The sequence below is a fragment of the Sapajus apella genome, unplaced genomic scaffold (genome assembly GCF_009761245.1).
Source record: "Sapajus apella isolate SASKATOON/1434 unplaced genomic scaffold, GSC_monkey_1.0 scaffold16, whole genome shotgun sequence".
Lineage (NCBI taxonomy): Eukaryota > Metazoa > Chordata > Mammalia > Primates > Cebidae > Sapajus > Sapajus apella.
In genome coordinates this window covers 19506541-19524795 of record NW_022436956.1, presented here as the reverse complement: position 1 = coordinate 19524795, position 18255 = coordinate 19506541, and the positions used below count along the sequence as shown (strand labels likewise).

Genomic DNA, 18255 nt, shown 5'->3' with positions numbered 1-18255 from the left:
AGTGGGCTCAGTCTATAGCTCACAGAACTGATAGAATATTATTATGTCTCATTAAAATCAGCTGCAGCTGCTTCAGATGGCTGCCCCAAAGAAAACAAAGCTATTGGTGGTTTATCCTGGAGTAATCAGTCTACCTACTGATTTTTAAGAAGGGGGCAAGTGGAAATCTTTTTAGTTGTGCTTGCCAAAGCCCGTCTTCCCTGGGTTTGAACTTAGAACATCTCCTTAAAACAGACAGGCCCTACCTAGGGCTGACATCAGAAGTCTTCCTGTGTCCTCTCCTCCCCCTTGATGCTGCTGCAGCCTCTGGCCTTCTGACCCCACAGAGGCTGCATCACATTTCCAGACCTAATGGGAATCTTAACTGCCCAGGCTTAATGGGGAGGGTGACATTGCTGTTTTGGCACCTGCCCTCTCACTAAACCAAACAAGCCAGTTTTGTAGCTCCCATTTGTTTCCAGATTCACAGCCGGGCCAGAAGCCGCCCATGTCGCATCCCCAGAATCTGTGCTGTTATGGAAATATTTGTGTTCAGCTGCGGAGGCTGGGCTTTGGGTCATGCTGAGTGGAGTCAGCCTTCTACCCTGTCTGAAAGTCTCCTCTGACTCCCCTGCAAAAGACTCCCATGCAGGACTCCTCTCCTGGTCTCCCCATCTGCTGGGCTGGGGCCTGATCCTGTACTGCTCCCACTTCTTGAGAAGTGAGTTCAGTCTGTGACAGCCACACAATGAAAAGACCAGAAAAGTTCTCCCGGAACAAAACCTCACCAAGTTCTCAGGGTCCGTGGCAGTCTGTGTAAGAGTAGTACAGTGAAAGAGCTTCCTTCTCTCATCTCCCTCTTTCATCTTCCCTAATCCCCTCCCCTCGACTTATCTTTTTTTTCTCTTTGCCTCCAGCCCCCCTCCTCTTTCTATTCACTATCAAGAACAGCCAATTTAGCGGGCGGCCATACAGTTCCAGCAGAAGGCCCCGGGATCAGTGGCTATGGGGAATGGCACAGCCAGAAGGAGAAATCAAAGATGAAATGAGCATTCGGATCTTGCTGAAACTGAAGCTTAGCACCCTTTATGCATTATTCATGTGTGACATTGTCACCCTCTTCTCTACACTCTCCACTGAGCTACAACAGAGCCTTGAATCCTCGTGGCTTTGAAATAATTTGCACGATGACACTGATCTATCTTCAGCCTTGCCGACACCCCACACAGGGCCAAGTTCTGGTCTGGCTCAGGTATAGCTGCCTGTCAGGTCAGCATGAAACCACAATCATGCCCATTTGGCAAGACACTTCTCCAAAAAAAAAAAAAAAGACTCAAGGAAGTGGGTAACAATTTGCATTTGGTGTTTAGCTCTTGATACCTGAACCAAATGATCAAAATCCTAAGCAAGCAAGGGGCCTTGATAGGATTATCTAAAACTATGAATTATTGACCTTGGGCAAGTCATTAGATTTCCCTGAGCTTGGATGTTCCATCCCCAAAACTTGGAGTTCATAATGACTTCCTTACAGGCATGCTGTGAGGACTGAATTAGTTAATAAATATATGTAGACATGCTTTGTAAACTATAAAATACTGAATTAATATAAAAGCAATTTAAAAAGACCAAAGTGTATTAGGCATCCACGATGTGCTTGCCATTGTGCTATTGACACTTACTTGCTCATTTAATCTTCAGAGAAATCCCCGTGAGGTTACTACTATTCCCCCTCCCGTTCTTTATCATGTCAGGCAGGTAGGAATAAGGCTTGAAGGAGGCACATCTGACACATGTGCCGGAACACCCAGTCACTCTCCTATGAACTACAAAAGGACCTCTCCTTTCTTAAAGATGAGGAAATTCAGGAGGCTCAGAGAGGTGGTTAAGGGAAATCCGAAGCTGGCATTCTAGTCCAGGCTGTCTCTTCCCTCCTACTCTGCAGGTACCCATTCCAGGTCTAGGAGCAGTTAACTTTCCTGGCTTTGTGCACAAACACAAATGTTGATTTACCAACATGTCAAATATTCCCCCCGACCCTCCTCAGATTGCTCCTAAGCTGGAGGCAGTTAGATGTCTTGGGCCTCTGCTACTTCATTTGCTCCGGTTTTCCACTGACCTGAATGAGTGGGCCAGTGACTATTTTCAAGGTTGGTTGGGAGGAGTTGGCTCTCAGCTTGGGATTCCTGGAACAGATGCACTTGGGAGCCTTCTCCTGGCCTCTACCTCTGAGTATCCCAGGACCAATCTTTTGTCCCAACCCATTTTCTCAGGAACTCATCTAAGGAAGCTACGCCCTGGCAGGAGTAAGCTACCATCTCTAAGAGCCAGCACAGAACTTCGGGAGTGCTAAATGTGAAGAGAAGTGGGTGTGCGTGCAGCCCGTTTGATGGAGCCCATGAGAGATCGTTTCAGAGGATCACAGTGACAGGACACTTAGCCCTCCTCACTGGCATGAGTTTGGAATAATTACCCAGGGCAGACTCTCTGAAAGAGGAGGTAAGCTGGCTAAGGCTCTTAGAAGGCAGGCCTGATGACACTGTTATGTATCAGTCCAGGGCTCAGGACGTGCAGGGTCGGGTATTAGCTGATTATCTGATTCTGTCAGCAGAGAGCTTTCAGCGAGTCCACAGAGCCAGCCCCCAGGTTTCCTCACAGAAATGCTAAGCTTAGACAGCTGCAAAGGGTTCTGGTATGAAGTTCTGCCCCTGGAAGGTGTCCTGGGTACTTACAGTATCAGCATTGGAGGCAGATCCTGCAGCTCTGAAACACCTTCCAAGCTTCATGTTGCCACATGGTTCTGGGAGATTAGGCCACAGGAACCTGTGGTTTCCCTCACACCTGAACCTGAACCTCTGATTCCCTCTCCAGTTGGAGCCTTTAACACAGTCAGTCTACAGACATAGTCTGGGCTGTTGAAAAGCTTTCCACCTGCAACCTTGCTGGGAGTGGAAGAGAAGGACGAGAGGTGGGTGAGGAAGAGCCATTTCTGTGACAGAAATCAAGGCCAAACAGGTGGACTTGAGTGGCAATTCTTTCCAATCAGGAGAGGCCCAAATGACAGGAGGAGGCACTAAGTTTAGACATAAAAAAGCACTTACTTGGTTTTGAAGGCTAGCCAGGATACCTCTAATAAATGTGTTATAATAACTCAATCTTATCATTTACTATATTTACTGTATTTTACTGTTCTATGAATTTTTTTTTTTTTGAGACAGGGTCTCACTCTGTCACCCAAGCTGGAATGCAGTGGGGCAATCTCGGTTCACTGCAACATCTGCTTCCCAGGTTCAAGTGATTCTCCTGCCTCAGCCTCCTGAGTAGCTGGGATTACAGGTGAGTGCCACCACACTCGGCTAATTTTTGTATTTTTAGTAGAGATGGGGTTTCACCATGTTGGCTAGGCTGGTCTCGATCTCCTGATCTTGAATGATCTGCACACCTGGGCCTCCTAATGAACCTTTAAATATTATGCCACTTAATCCTTCCAACTACCCTATAAGAGAGGCATGATCATTAGATTTCCATTTCACATCTGAGAAAGCTGAGGTCCAGATAAATTTGTTTTTTTGTTTTTTATTTTGGAGACGAAGTCTTGCTCTGTTGCCCAGGCTGGAGTGCAGTGGTGAGATCTTGGCTTACAACAGCCTCTGCTTCCCGTGTTCAAGAAATGATTCTGCCTCAACTTCCCGAGTAGCTGGGATTATAGGTATGTGCCACCACACCTGGCTAAATTTCTTTGTAGTTTTAGTAGAGACAGGGTTTTGTCATGTTGCCCAGGCTGGTCTCAAACTCCTGATCTCAAATGATCCACCCACCTCAGCCTCCCAAAGTGCTAGGATTACAGGTGTGAGCCACTGCAGCCAGCCAGGTCCAAACAATTTAACTCATCTAAGGTCAGCAGTGCAGACACAGACTCAGAATGCAGACCCAGGCAATTTGTTGCCAGACTCCAGCCTCCTGACTGCTGCTTTCCAGCTGCCTCCATAGAAAGAGTAAAGAAATGCTGGGGAGAGCTCCATCTGACCTGGCTGGGTATACACCCAGGAGGCAGAGGACTTCATGGAGGGCGTTCAGGCTGTGGGGATCTGTGAATGTGGCATTGTTACTGATGTGGCTCCTTCCTTTTCTCCTTTCCCACCCAATTTCTCCATGTAGCACCCCTCCCACAAGCTGGCGGGAGGGTGGAAGTGAGGATAAAGGATCCTTGAGGGAAGCTGAGTCCAGCCCAGGTTGCCTCTGCCCTCATCTGCTTTGTTCTTACCATAGGTGCCTGACTCCTACCTGTTGAGTTATAGGCCACTGACTTCCAAGTCAGCCAGGAAGTCAGTCATCTTTTCCACTGATCCTCTGCCCTGAGCTATCTCGCACAAGTGGTACCCACTGGACCCCGCAGCTCTGGCCCTGCTGGAACTCCCTCACAGCTTAGCAGGGGTTTTAAATCTAGCCCATGAGGCCTTGTCAGTTTCAAGAGCCCCCCCTGACCTTTTAATAAACATTTCCTTTGTTATCAGAATTATTTCCTAATTCATTCCCTTCTGTCCCTGAAAATCTAAATCCTATTTAAGTTAATGCCCTTCATTTTCATTTATAAAGACAGATACAAAATAATTATTTCCTATCTCCGTGGTTTCCTTATCTCCTGTCCTAATAACGCCTTTGGCAGATGAACATTTCCCGTCAGTTGAAACAGTTGGAGTGTTTTTTTTTTTTTTTTTTTTCACTCTTTAAAGAAGAAAAATAGAATGCCTTCTCAGGCTTTGTCTCCTCCCTCCTCCTCTTTTTTCTTTCTGCCTTTCTCAGCTCTTTTCTTCTCACTATCTGCCTTTCTCTCCAGGAGCCCCTCTCTTCCTCTTGTGATCCCCACGGTGCCCCTCTCTCTCCCTCTCCTGCGCCCTCTCCTGCTGTCCTGGCCCTTGCCCAGCCCAGCCTTGCTGGGTGCCTCTCATTTTTCTGTTGGTGCTGCAATCTCTCTGCGGCCTCACATCTGAATTTCATCAGCCCCTGAGCCTGCCTTTGAGCTCAAGTCCCCCCAGCTAATAAAATGGGTTTGGATAAGCAGACGCAGTCTCGAAAAGAAACATTCTTTGGTTTCCTCTCATGAAAACTAGTGAGCAGAGAATTCACAGTTCCCTTCTCCGGGCGCCTCTTTGAAGTGTTTGATTGAAAGGAGAGGGGATGGAAAGGGATAGGGTGATGGGGGTTGGTAGTGGCGGGAACAAGGATTCCAGCTTTAATTAGCAACTCTGAAACCAGTGACCCAGGCTTCCGGCCACCTCCTCTGTTCCTTGCCCATCTGGGTAGGGGTGATGCTGACTGTGATTTTTGGCTGTCTGCACCAGATCCAGCCTTCCACTCTCCTCCCTTTTGTTTTAGGGTAAAACTCAGCACACAGTATAAATCTAGGGTTTGAGAGACAGTCATTAATGGAAGTAGGCTGATTTTAAGGGAACCTGTTCTGTTCTCAGAAAAGAGTTGTTTAAATCCTAACCATTAGCACATGCTGAATGCCTTCTATATGCCAGCTATGTAAATGATCTCATTTACTTCTCATTAGGATCCTATGACCTAGGTGCTACTGTTTCCCTACCATATGTATGAGGAAACTAAGGCTCAGAAAGACTGGAAACTTGCTCACAGCCCTCAACCAGCAGGGGTACAGCCGGGCCTCAAATCCAGGTTTTGCTTCATGTCCCTTGCTCTCTGACATGCAGGCCTTCAAGAGAAGGGATTTCTGTCACTCCTCTGGCTTTAAAGTCTTTGTCAAGGCCAAGGAGGAACTATGAAGAGCTCTTCTGTGACGGTATCTCACAGGTGATCTCTGAGATCTTTTACCTTTGCTGGAGAATGCAGATTACAAGGCACAGAGATGTGAAAAAAGCCTGAAAGCATGGTGCTGCGGAGTGGTCAAGGACTGATGGATGGGGAATGGGATGTACCTACATCAAGTCCCTTCATTTTGTAGTCAGGGAAACTGAGGCCTAGCAAGGAGCTGAGTCTTACTCTTGCCTTCACTTGGCTCAGCAGCTAAAATTTGCTGATCTAGCCCTGCCCTGCAGAGAGTTTTCCTTCATCATATGGAGGGAGATGTGGAAGCCACCTGGGGGGTCACCCCAGGGTGACCAGGAGACTTAGAGTACAGAAGGGTCATGGGATGGCCAGCAATGACTAGAGGCTTCAGGATAAATGAGCAGTCATGAGGTAACACTTCTAGACTCCTAAACTCTGAAAGGGTAAGAGTCTCCATGGCCCCAAGTCCTAAAAAAGGTACCAATTTTTGGTCAGTGGATGAGGCTGGTTAGCAAGTGCTGCCTTTCTTCTGGCTCCCTGGCCTGGGGTACCTGGTCAGGCCTTGAGGAGCAGATGACCTGGTTGCTCATATGACTTGGGTTCAGCAACATGCACAGGACCTTATAAATACCATCAATGCAATGATTGTGCAGCTCAGGCTGGAGGGCAGGAAGGATAATGTCAGCAAGGAGGGTCTCAAAGCTGGAGACCATTTGCAAAGCAGTGCAAATCAAATAACTCTTTCACAGAGTGGGACATGGGGACACAAAACCTTGGCAGTTGAACGAACATCTCCCAGTTTGATGTTTGAAAAGTGATAAGAAGGCTTCCTGTCTCCCTGTCGTCCTGTGTTGCCACCATTAGAAGCATTTTCTTGATTCTAGGAAGCACCTCTAAAAATACATATATGTAAAGAAAAGCATGTTAAGCCAGAGTGTAACTGGTTTGATATGGAGTCATGAAGGACTGGGGCTCCAGGTCAAGTATGATTTGGTAGGTGTGTGAGTTGCTAGCCACGGGGCAGAGGGTGGATTTTTGAAATTATCTGAGCATAAGTTCATTCCGTCAATGGGGAATCAGGACCTTGGAGAAGGAGAGGAATGGGAGAGGGCTTAGGCAAGGGAGAGACAATCCCACAATGTGTCTTTCTACACTTCCTGTGGAGCGCCAATGGGATGTAGAGGCGTATTAATAAGAAGGCTGTGGAAGCACAAAGGAGGAAGCCATTGACATGGTGTTTTCTGGTAGAAATCAGTTAAGCCTTCATATGGGAAGTAATATTTGAACAATGTGGGGGCGTGGCCAATCTCACATTGTTCATGACCACTGTTCTGGGGTGAAGGGAGATGTTGCATAGTGCAGAGAAAGGCAAAAATGGTCTGGGAATGACCAGAGCTGGGTTCTGGTGCCATAGCTGTTTCTCAGAGCTTCAGTTTCTGGTCCCATAAAATGAGGGTGTATAGTTACCAGTATTTTCCAATCCGCCATTTATGCACACACTATTTTGTTAAGTTTTATCAGATTTTCAAATATATATTTTTTCAATTGGCTTACTTTTTTTTATTTTTGAGATGGTGTTTCACTCTTGTTGCCCAGGCTGGAGTGCAATGGCGCGATCTCGGCTTACTACAACCTCCGTCTCCCGAGTTCAAATAATTTTCCTGCCTCAGCCTTCTAAGTAGTTGAGATTGCATGCGTGCACCACCACACCCAGCTAATTTTGTATTTTTTGTAGAGATGGGGCTTCACCATGTTGGTCAGGCTGGTCTTGAACTCCTGACCCCAAGTGATTCACCTGTCTTGGCCTCCTAAAGTGCTGGGATTACAGGCATGAGCCACCATGCCCTCCCTCAATTGGCTTACTTTTAAAATTTGTCCTCGCTCTGAACATACTAATGGATTTGCTGTGGGAGTCATACTTTCCTTAATGCATATTGAAATAAACTATTGATTTCATTTAAGGCTCATCTGTGTACCACCTAAAATTCCCTATTGTGTTACCAATTCAGGAAGCCTGGGCCAAGTGACTATGGTCCACTCCTCCCAATCTCTGTGATTCTATGATTTTTTACAGAGGGGAATACCTTCCTTTTCCTTTCTAAATGGAGGACAGGATTTGTAGAAGCTCTGAGTCCCTGCTGGGAAAGAGAAAAAGATCTGCATGTCTCATGGATGCTAAAGCCAGATTCTGAGAGGAATGACAAAGTCATTGCTAATTGCAGCCAATTACTCTATCGGATGGTACTAGTAGGGAAAATGACTTCAAGTCTAGAGTTGCCTTGGAAAGAATTACCATACTGGTAAGTAATTTTGACTCAAGTTATTTTTAATGCGAAAATTTGCTACAAGTACTTTGAGAATTAAAAAAAAAAAAAAAAAAAAGAAGCCCATGTCTTCATTAGAGCATAATAAGGCAGTTTTTAATTAGTAAGCTAAGCTACTAGACACACCTATAATTTGGGGTATGAAGAAGAAACGTTTACTATGTATTCTTTATTTGTTTCTCCTTTTTCTGAAGAGTGGAATTATTTTCTTCAGTTTTCCAGGGCCTGAGAAAACCCACTGGAAGGTGCCCTACAGTTTCCAAGAGATCTCACTTTCTCTTCATCCCTTAGTCTAAAGGCACAGACATCCACTGAAAAGGAACGAGACTGTGTCTTCAGCTGCGCTTCTAATTCCTCCTGTGTCTTCTCTTAGCCATGAGAGAGTGGTTGGTTTCTTCTGTTTCCTCTGTGCCTCAGTTTCATCATCTGTATCATCATCTGTATAATGAATAGGGAGCAAAATGGTGTGTGTGTGTGTGTGTGTGTGTGTGTGTGTGTGTGTGTGTGAATTCTAAGCTGCTGCTACATCTTTTTTTTTTTTTTTTTTTGAGATGTAGTCTTGCTCTTTCACCTAGGCTGGAGTTCACTGCAACCTCCATCTCCTGGGTTCAAATGAATCTCCTGTCTAAGCATTCTGAGTAGCTGAGATTACGGGCTCAGGCCACCACGTCTGGCTAATTTTTGTATTTTCAGTAAAGATGGTACTTCGCCATGTTGGCCAGGCTGGTCTTGAACTACTGACCTCAGGTGATCCACCAAAGGTGGATCCGCCTCAGCCTACCAAAGTGCTAGGATTACAGGTGTGAGCCACCATGCCTAGGCTGCTGCTACGTCTTTAAGCAAATATGGACATGATATCATATAATGAATTCTCACTTACTAAATACCTAGTAAACACTACCATTGTCCTTTAGTCCATCCATCTATCCATTGATCCACATTTTCAACAAATAAGTATCATGTATGTGCTGGATGCTGAAGGAGATACAAAAGAAGTGTAAGGGAGAGTTTCTGTCCTCCAAGACCTTATGATCTATTTCTTTTTTTAATAAAAAGATGTTGACATATGATAGTTAACTAGCAACATGATTTAGCAGGAGCCAGTGAGACCAGGCATGATGCAGAGGATAAACATTCTAAGAAGTAACCGTTTATATTATATAGTTTCAAACAGCTAGAAAAATATTGAATCTTCCCAGAATGAAGAAGTGATAAATGTTCAAGATGATGGATATGGTAATTACCTTGTTCACTACACATTACATATGTATCAAAACATCACTATGTGTCCCATGAACACGCACAATGATTATATGTCAATTAAAAAAAATGAAAATAAAAAAGAAAAAAAATGCTTTAAAAAAGAATTTAGAGAAGGAGAGGAAGATGTTTGTAGGGGGATAGATTAAGAAATAATTGAACAATTTAAGCAGGGTATTGAAGGATGAATTCCACTTATGTTGGCAGAGAAAATGATAAAGGTTAAGAATTGGGCATTTTCAGCCAGGTGCAGTGGCTCACTCTTGTAATTTCAGCACTTTGGGAGGCCGAGGCGGGTGGATCACCTGACATCAGGAGTTTGAGACCAGCCTGTCCAATATGGTGAACCCCCCCATCTCTACTAAAAAATACAAAAATTAGCAGAGTGTGGTGGTGGGTCCCTGTAATCCCAGTTACTCGGGAGGCTGAGGCAGGAGAATCGCTTGAACCTGAGAGGCAGAGGTTGCAGTGAGCTGAGATCATGCCATTGCACTCCAGCCTGAGCAAGGAGAGCAAAACTCCATTAAAAAAAAAAAAAATTGGGCATTTTCAATAGAGTATCAGCTCTGCCATCTACTTGCTCTGGGACTTTTGGCAAAACTGTTAACCTCTCTTATCCTCAATGCTTTCTTCTGTAGAATGGGAGTTGAGCTGGTTGCTGTAAAACTTTATGATCCAGTGAAAAGCAAATCTAGACAGGGAAGAGCATGAGTGATTTCAGTACAGAGGCGGGGGAAAGACAATGACCTTCAAATGACCTTTTCTAATATGTGCAGAGTGACTGTTCTGCATCAGGAAGCATGGGCTATGTTTCATTTGAGGGCCATAGCCTGGAGGTCTGATCTGAATTCCCTTTCCCTGGACTGGAAGAAACACAGTCTCACTATCTTGCCAACAACTGCCCGTGGTAAATTCAGTACCCAGCTTGAAGCAGCATTTAGAGAAATTTTTTCCATGAAAACAAAAGTTTTTGCTTAATTATTCAGCACACTCATGCATTTAAAAATACTGTCCACTCTCTAACTAGCTGTCTTTTTAATAAGGCTTCTTGTCTCCCAAGGAGCTTGGCTCCCATTGTCTATGGCTTCTTTATAAAGAACTCTGGGCCAGGCATAATCCCAGCTGTCCCTGGGTTTAGAGAGAAGCTTCCCCAGGCAGAGTGAGGTGTCTGAACTGCTTTTCCACAGAGATACAAGGAAGGCACATCTAAGCTCCCTAGGGGCTAGTGTAGGCAGAGTGTGGACGGGGGTTAGAAAACGAGCCAAGGTCGTTTGTCCTTGGTGTGGCTGGTGAGTTTTAGGGGATCAGAAAATTCTTTCTCAATGTTGTTTCTTGATCCAATTTATTGTATCCATTCATCTGACATCACTCCTCTGGCCATCCATCCAAAACATATTCATTGCTTACTCTGTACCCAACACTGTTCTATGTCCTGCAACCATCTGCACAGAGAAGAATCAGTGTAGGACAAATTTCAGAGGAAACTGGGATTTTTTCTAATGGCCTAGAGGAGACCTTGCAATTTTTACCTTTCTCGGATTTATTTATCATCTGATTTCTTTGGAAGTTTCTTGATGTGTGGCATTTGGGAGACCTGGCTCCACTGAGGGAGGTTATCTCATCATGAGGAGGGGGTCAGACCTCAGCTCCTGGAGAACAGAACCTTGTTTGTCTTCATGCACAGTTCAGCCGAGCACTAGCTCAGCAGAAGGTCCATAACTGAAAGATCTGGATGGCTTTTTTTTTTTTTTTTTTCTTTGAGATGCAGTTTCGCTCTTGTCACCCAGGCTGGAGTGCAATGGCGCAATCTTGGCTCACCGCAACCTCCACCTCCTGGGTTCAAGCAATTCTCCTGCCTCAGCCTCTCGAGTAGCTGGGACTACAGATGAACGCCACCATGCCCAGCTAATTTTTGCATTTTTAGTAGAGACGGGGTTCCATCGTGTTGACCAGGATGGTCTTGATCTCTTGACCTCGTGATCTACCCGTCTCGGCCTCCCAAAGTGCTGGGATTATAGGCGTGAGCCACCGCGTCCAGCCAGGATCTAGATGGTTAAATGCTATTTATCAAAACAGCAGCCCACTTAGATGCCACGGTTGCAGCATCTAATGCAGTCACCACCCTATGTGTGTCCCCTTAATATTCTAGCCTATATTCAGTCTCCAGCATCTTCCTTGTTGAAGATGCCAGGAACAGCAACATCAAAGAAAGAAAAAGTGCCTGAAGTTGGAATAGTGAGTCATTCAGGATTGAAGCCAGAGAATTGGGAGGGGCTGTCACTTTGCCCATGATCCTACCAGAGGGTCTTTTTTGCCATCATTTACCTTTTCTGAGGAGCTGACTTCTTTCTAGCAGGGGTGGAGATATGTGCTGGGTGGTGATGGTTTGAGAAATAGAGTTTGCAGTCATCTCCAACTCTGGGCCACAGAAGGCAGTTCAGGTTTACCAATGATTTGATTTCCACAACTGAATAGAGGACAGTGAGAAGAAGTAGCATTCAGAAAGAATTTGGGTAGATATCTGGGAGGACTTCCTGACTACTAAGCTCCCAAAGAGACTGCAAAGTTACTGAATTAGCCACGGCCATTGGTTTCTTCATCTGTTAAACTGGGATAAGAGTACCTATCCCAGTACCTATCCCAAGAGTACCTATCTTGAAGGTGGCTATAACGACGGGATTTAAAGAGATGATGTATCTGAGGGCCCCAAGCACAGTGGTTGACACATAACAAACACTTAATGCTTGTTGAATCTGGAATCAGAATATGATTCCTACAGAGGAAAGAGAAGCTTCTTATAGAAGGCAGCCTCTAAGCTGAACCGTGTAAGTTCCTAAGAACCTTTTGGCCAATAGGATACCGCTTTTTAAGGATTTCCCCCATGGACAGTCCATCTTGCAAATAACTCTTCTGATATTGACTTTAAAAATAAAATTATTATCCTGAGCCTCTTTTGGAAACATAAGAAACAAAGTGCAAAGAGATCACTGCCTTTCTCAGATTCTGTGATTTGCCCATGCCAAGCAGCGGGAGGTCTCCAGAGCCATTGGCACTGAGGCCTGAACATAAGCTATGGTTTCTGAGCAGGTAGGAGAAAATAAAACTACAGTGTTTTGTCAATAAGTGCCTTAACTCTGTATTGCTAAGCTCATTCTTTCCAATTCCCGATTCTTTTCTTACATCAAAAGTTAAAAGAGTAGGGATTCTCTACCTTGCCCTACTCAAGACAATGGAGTAGAGAGTAGGATGGCATTACAGAAGTGAGGATTTATAGTAGACATTGGCAAGAACTTAGAAAAGAAGGGATGAAGATTGGACTGGATAGCCAGAGCTAGCCTGAGATTCTTTTTCAGATGTCTTCAAGAATGGGAGAGGCTACTAACTACTATAGACGTAATGCGCGTGCCTCATAAGATTACCTTGTAAGATTTCTTCCAGGTCCATCTAGAGACAAGGCTGAGAAACAGTTGTCATACTTAACTTCAGGAGCTGCTGAGTGTGGCCCGGGTCAGAAGCAGTCCCTTCAAAGGGTGTTTTGTTTCTGCTGCCATTTGGTAAAGGGAGGCACCGGGCTGGGAGAATTGTTTGACAAGTAAGGTCAGGGAAATGGCAATTGCTGATCCCACGTGGCTAGAAAGCCTCCCAGTGAAGATAAACAGAAGTGGAGATAGATCAAGGGGTCAGGGGTCACTCCATTAGAAGGCTGACAAGGCCAGCTGTCTTCTAGAGTGTCTGGAGGGAGGGGTGCTGGTATGGTTGACCTCAGTCTTGGGATGGAAGCAGGAGTGGGCAAAGGACCAGAGTAGCAGGATGGAGGAAGGAGGCCACATCAAGACTGAGAAAGGGGCATCTCTAGCCCAGCTGCTGCACATGGATACTGCTAGCTTGGGCAGGTAAGCCTTGTGCTGCAATTGTGCCAAATGGAGTTGAGAGGCTGGCAAAAAAAAAACCCTACTTACTCGTTTGCATGTGACATTTGCATCTCATTTGCATATATTCACTTAATGTCAGATGTGCACAACTTTCCAGCTCCTGCTTTCCCCCCTCCCCAACCTCCACCTAGTGCTTCATCTCCTTTTCTCAACACCTCTTCCTCCACCCCATGAGTTTTTTCTCCTTATTGTGTGCTCTTCCTCCTACAGAGTAGTATGAAGAGTACAGCTTTGGCTCTGGGTAGACCTGCACTTTTGTCCAGGTACCTCCACATATCTGTCTTTTGAGCTTTAACAAACCTGTGGTCCTGGCGTATGCTCACCTGTAAAATGGGAACAATAACATCTATCTCTCGGAGTTGTTGTAAAGAATAAACTCAATAAAATTAGCAAAAGTCACCTGGCCCTGCAGTAGGAACTTGACAAGAAGTGCCAGTTCTGGTCCCAGTCTCTCTTCATGCCTTCTATATCAATTTAGGGAAACTGTGGCTCTGGAGTTGGTGTTTTCCTTGGAACTGATGGATAAGCCAGTTGATTCTTTAAATTGTCATCTTTCTTGGTCACGTGTCTAAGCTGCATTTACAGCCAGGGAAAGGGGAGGAGGCACAGTGTTAGCAGCAGTGTTCCTTTTGGAGATCTTCCAGTGTCCTCTCACTGAGGGCTTTTCTCATTCCTCTTTCCAGTGTCTGAAGCCTGAGGCTTCCCTGGTTCCTGATCTTAGGGGAGGGCAGGCTGCTTTCTCTGCAGCCTCTCAGCTTCACAGCAGCCTGATCTCCAAAGCCTGGGGCACACCCCAAAATCCTTGGCTCCACCGGTGTCCCTGATGAAGATGCCTGGGTCAGCTTCCGAGAACCTCTTGCTTCTCTATCCAAACAGCATCCTGGCATCTCTCCAGGCCCTGGCTTCAGAGTTTATATTTTGGGAGATGTATAGCAAGGAGAAAATCGTTAAATCTCTACTCTGCATCCTGAGAAGTCACTTCTGTGAAACTCTCCATCTCCTCATCAATTTCAGTCAGCCATTTTCTTTTATTCTCTGAAGCAAGGGCAAGGAGTTGTATTGTCAAATGATAATATCTGATGCTAGAATAGCATTTACTATAAGCCACTTACTGTTCTAAGCACTCTGTGTGTATTATTTCATTTAACTCTCATGACAGTCTTACAAAGTAGATATCCCCATTTTACAGATGAGACTAAGAAGTTAAAAAACTTGTCCAACTTTTCACAGCTAGGAAGGGTGGAGACAGGATTTTAATCTAGGCAGGGAACTTCAAAATTCATTTTCTTAACCACGTGTCACAGTGGATTAACATAGGGAAGATGTATCCAGAATGAAAAGTAATGAAGGTTTCCGTGTTTGTGATAAGAAATAACAAAGTCATGTTTTAGTAAGTGGGATTAGGTGAGACATCAGTTAGAACTTTTTACTTACAAGAATTAATAGCAGGGCCAACAGCATCATGTGATATCTTGCTGCCAAATGGTGGCTCTCTTGGAGTCTGCAAAAACTACATGTTCCTCTGTGTGGAGGAAAAGCAATGTCTGTAAGTGAGGAGCTGAGACTGGGAAGAGGATTAAAGACGTTTGGGCAGTGATCAGAGAATCTATCAATCAATATTTGTTGAGTATTATGTATAGGGTGCTTAAATAAGAATTTGCTGAGATTTTTTTTCTGGGCAAGGCCTTATGCCAGGCACCAAGGCAGGATGGGCTAGGTCACGTCCTTGGGCTCTTTCCAGGTTCAGAAGACCTTAAAGCCTCATTAGAGTAGCATTTACAATGGGCCACTTACTGTTCTAAGCACTCTGTGTATATTATTTCATTTAACTCTCATGACAGTCTTATGAAGTAGATATCCCCATTTTACAGATGAGACTAAGAAGTTAAAAAGTTTGTCCAAGGTTTCACAGATAGAAATGGTGGAAACAGGATTTTAACCTAGGCAGTGAGCTCCAAAATCCATTTTTTTAGCCACTTGTCACAGTGGATTAACATATAGAAGATGTAGCCAGAATGAAAAGCAATGATACATCTTCCAGGTTCAAAAGACGTTAAAGCCTCATAGTATGGGCAGATGGAGGGCAGATTTGATGGCTTCTACTATTCCATCTTGTTTCTACCATGTGTGGTCCAGATCTCAGTCTATGCCTTCTCAGGTCCAAGAACCCTTACCCCTGGACTGGGACAGTACCACAATCTCTGGACTCAATCCAGACTTGGTTCCAGGCCTCCTTCCCAAGTGAGTTTGAGTAGAATAATGTCCCTGATCAGCAGGTCTGTGAGGCTGTCTTCCCTCATTTCCCTCTAAAGGCTCATTTGAACCTTATCTACTCAGTTTTTAGGAGGGTTTAGTGTCAGTTCTTTTAGGCTTTTCATTTGGTCATCAATTTATGGGAGAGTCATTTAGTCAGTTATTGGTTCATTTATTAATGAACAGTTATTAATAGTCTCATATGTGACAAACCCTGTGCTCAAACCCAGGGATGCAGACATCAAAGAGTTCTGTCTGTTTTGCTCTCAAGGGTCCACTGTCTAGTGACGGAGACAGACAACTTCAGAACACGTTGTACTATGTCTCCAGAACTATCCTGGCTTCGCGGGACAACCTAGAGAATCTGTCTCTTAATCAGGGCCCCCCACTGATTCTTTATTTTTAGTACGGCCACATTTGCCATCCATGGCACCAATTAATTAATTAATTGCTTTTTATTTTATATTCCGGAAATGCAAATGTATGCAAATCAGCACACAAATTTATGCAAAGACAACAGGGAAATGTGTCCCAAGATTTTTTTCTGGGGAAAAAAATCTGGAGGCCTTAGCCAGTCCTTCAGTAGGCTGCCTGTTCCCAGGCCTGTCCTGTCTTCCCTTTTGTTTGGGTTCTTAATCTGTGCTGGGCTCCCTGCCTGGCCACTCTGAGGTCAGCAATCCAGGTGGGCAGGTGGCAGCCTGGCCATCCATTATCCTGAAACCTCTCAGCTTCCTGAGCCACCAGAAAACTCCCTCACTCCCTGTAATCAGCTTTCATTTGAAACAATCAAGAGATTTCCTACCACTTTCCCTATGACCAGGTCTCAGAAAACACCCAGATGGTGAGTTTCAGGTTTGGAGCTTGACTTGGACAAAGGGACTTAATGGAGGAGGTCGGCAGTGTCTGCTTGTGGTTATCGCAAAATAAATGCAGACCGTTTCAGTGACCATCTTCTGTGTACACAGCTTTGGTTCCCCAGAGAGTTGGGAGACAACCGTGAGGGCTGGGAAAGCGAGGGCTAGGAGGATTGCAGAAACTCTGTGGCTCTGCAAGGTAAGGCTGCCCAGCAGGTGTCATGGTGATAAACAGCCTGTCTCCTGCTCTGGACAGGAAACCTCATGGAAGCTGCATGGTGGAAGGAGGGGCTATGAGGACAGAGGCTGACAGAGAGGGCATGAGAGGGGGATCAGCCTCATCAACATGCAGGGTGTCATCTTTGGGTAGTCCATGGCTTTGCAGAGTCAGAGAGCAAGGGGAGCAGGACAAAGCTTGGGCCTCAATCGGAGAAGAAACGACAGCAAGAGGGAGGGCTGACCTGAGGGAGGAGTCGGCTACCTGCTTACAGAACCTCCTCTGGCCAGGAGAGCACTGTGTTCAGGGCTGCACCTAGGCGTGTGATGCACAGTCACCATCAAGTTGCCAAGTGTAGCCAGTGCCTGATGAAATGTGGAAGCTGAAGGCTGCCTGAGAGATTCGATTTAGGCTGGATATAAAGAACTTCCGGAGGGTGGGCGTTGTGAGATACCAGAACAGGTGACTAACAGAGGATGCAAAATCTCCTTCCCTTGGAGAGTCGTTGAAACAAATTTGAAATCCATTTGTTGTGTGGGAGAAGAGGCACAGTTCTGTCTGGAGGCAGGGGGATGTACAAGATGACTTCTGGGAGTCCACAGAGACTAAGGATAGATCTCCCCAAGTAGGTGTACAGCATCAATCTGCCTGCTCATGTGCGGCCCTGTCCAAAGATCCCAAGTTTGGTCTTTCTTGCTCTCTTTCCCTCCCTCCTTCTGATGAGAGTCTCAACAGATCATGGGTCAAGCCATCCCCTCCAGAATGAAATGGAGCTCTGTTTCATCTGGCCACTCATGTCCTCTCCCTTCCCTTGTGGATGCAGAGCTTCTCCACATCTCTGGGGGAGCTCCCCTCCAGGCTGGCAGCGCTGGGCAGCCTCGTTGCCATTCCAGCCAGAGCCTGGAGCTCGGCCCTCTGGACGGGCACAGGGCAGCGTTCTGGCAAGCAAGCATGTCAGAGCGGCTCTGGCGTTTCCCTAGAACAATTCAAATTGCTTTTTTTACACCTCACTGCACTATGCCAACCCTGATTCACATTATTTGTGCACTCGCTAAGTGTACATTATCTGATCCGTCACCCTGTAAAACGCTGCAAGAGGAATCCGTGGCTCCTGTCTGCTGCTGACTGTGGGTCAGGCACAGAAGTCTCTGTACAAATATTTTTGCAAAATGGGACAGAAGGAATAAACCTAAAGCCACCTTCAACAATAGCCCACGATGGCTGTGAGCTGGTAGAGAAAGTCCATGCCTCCTGCCCCAGGAATTCAGGCTCTCTTGGAAAAGACATTTCATCCAGAAAGTTCCAGCACCTTTTCTTCTCATGGCCTCCTTTCTGTGTCACATTATTTAACAGGAAGAGACAAGCAGGAGGGGAAATAAGTCTTTGAACCCAGCTATGCAGATTTCCTCTGACTGACGCTAAGGGTCTGGAGAGAGCTGGAGGCAAGAAGGAGGGGGATTTAGAGAGAACAGGAGGGATGATACTCTCTGTCCTGTGAATATCTCAGCTTCTCTAGGGGTGAATAGGGCTCCCTGTTCTGCTCTGCCCAAGGTACACTGAAAATTGATCAAAGACCCTGGAATTCTTCCATTCTGGGTCAGCTGGGAGCTTTGCTAACTGGCAGCTCCCCATACTAAACCCTAGAAATA

The 18255-nt window shown here is 45.5% G+C and overlaps 1 pseudogene; it reads right to left on the bottom strand.

Annotated features, from left to right (window-relative positions):
- Positions 1-1724: 1724 nt before the first annotated feature.
- LOC116556462 lies at positions 1725-1814 on the bottom strand (annotated as a pseudogene).
- Positions 1815-18255: the final 16441 nt, after the last annotated feature.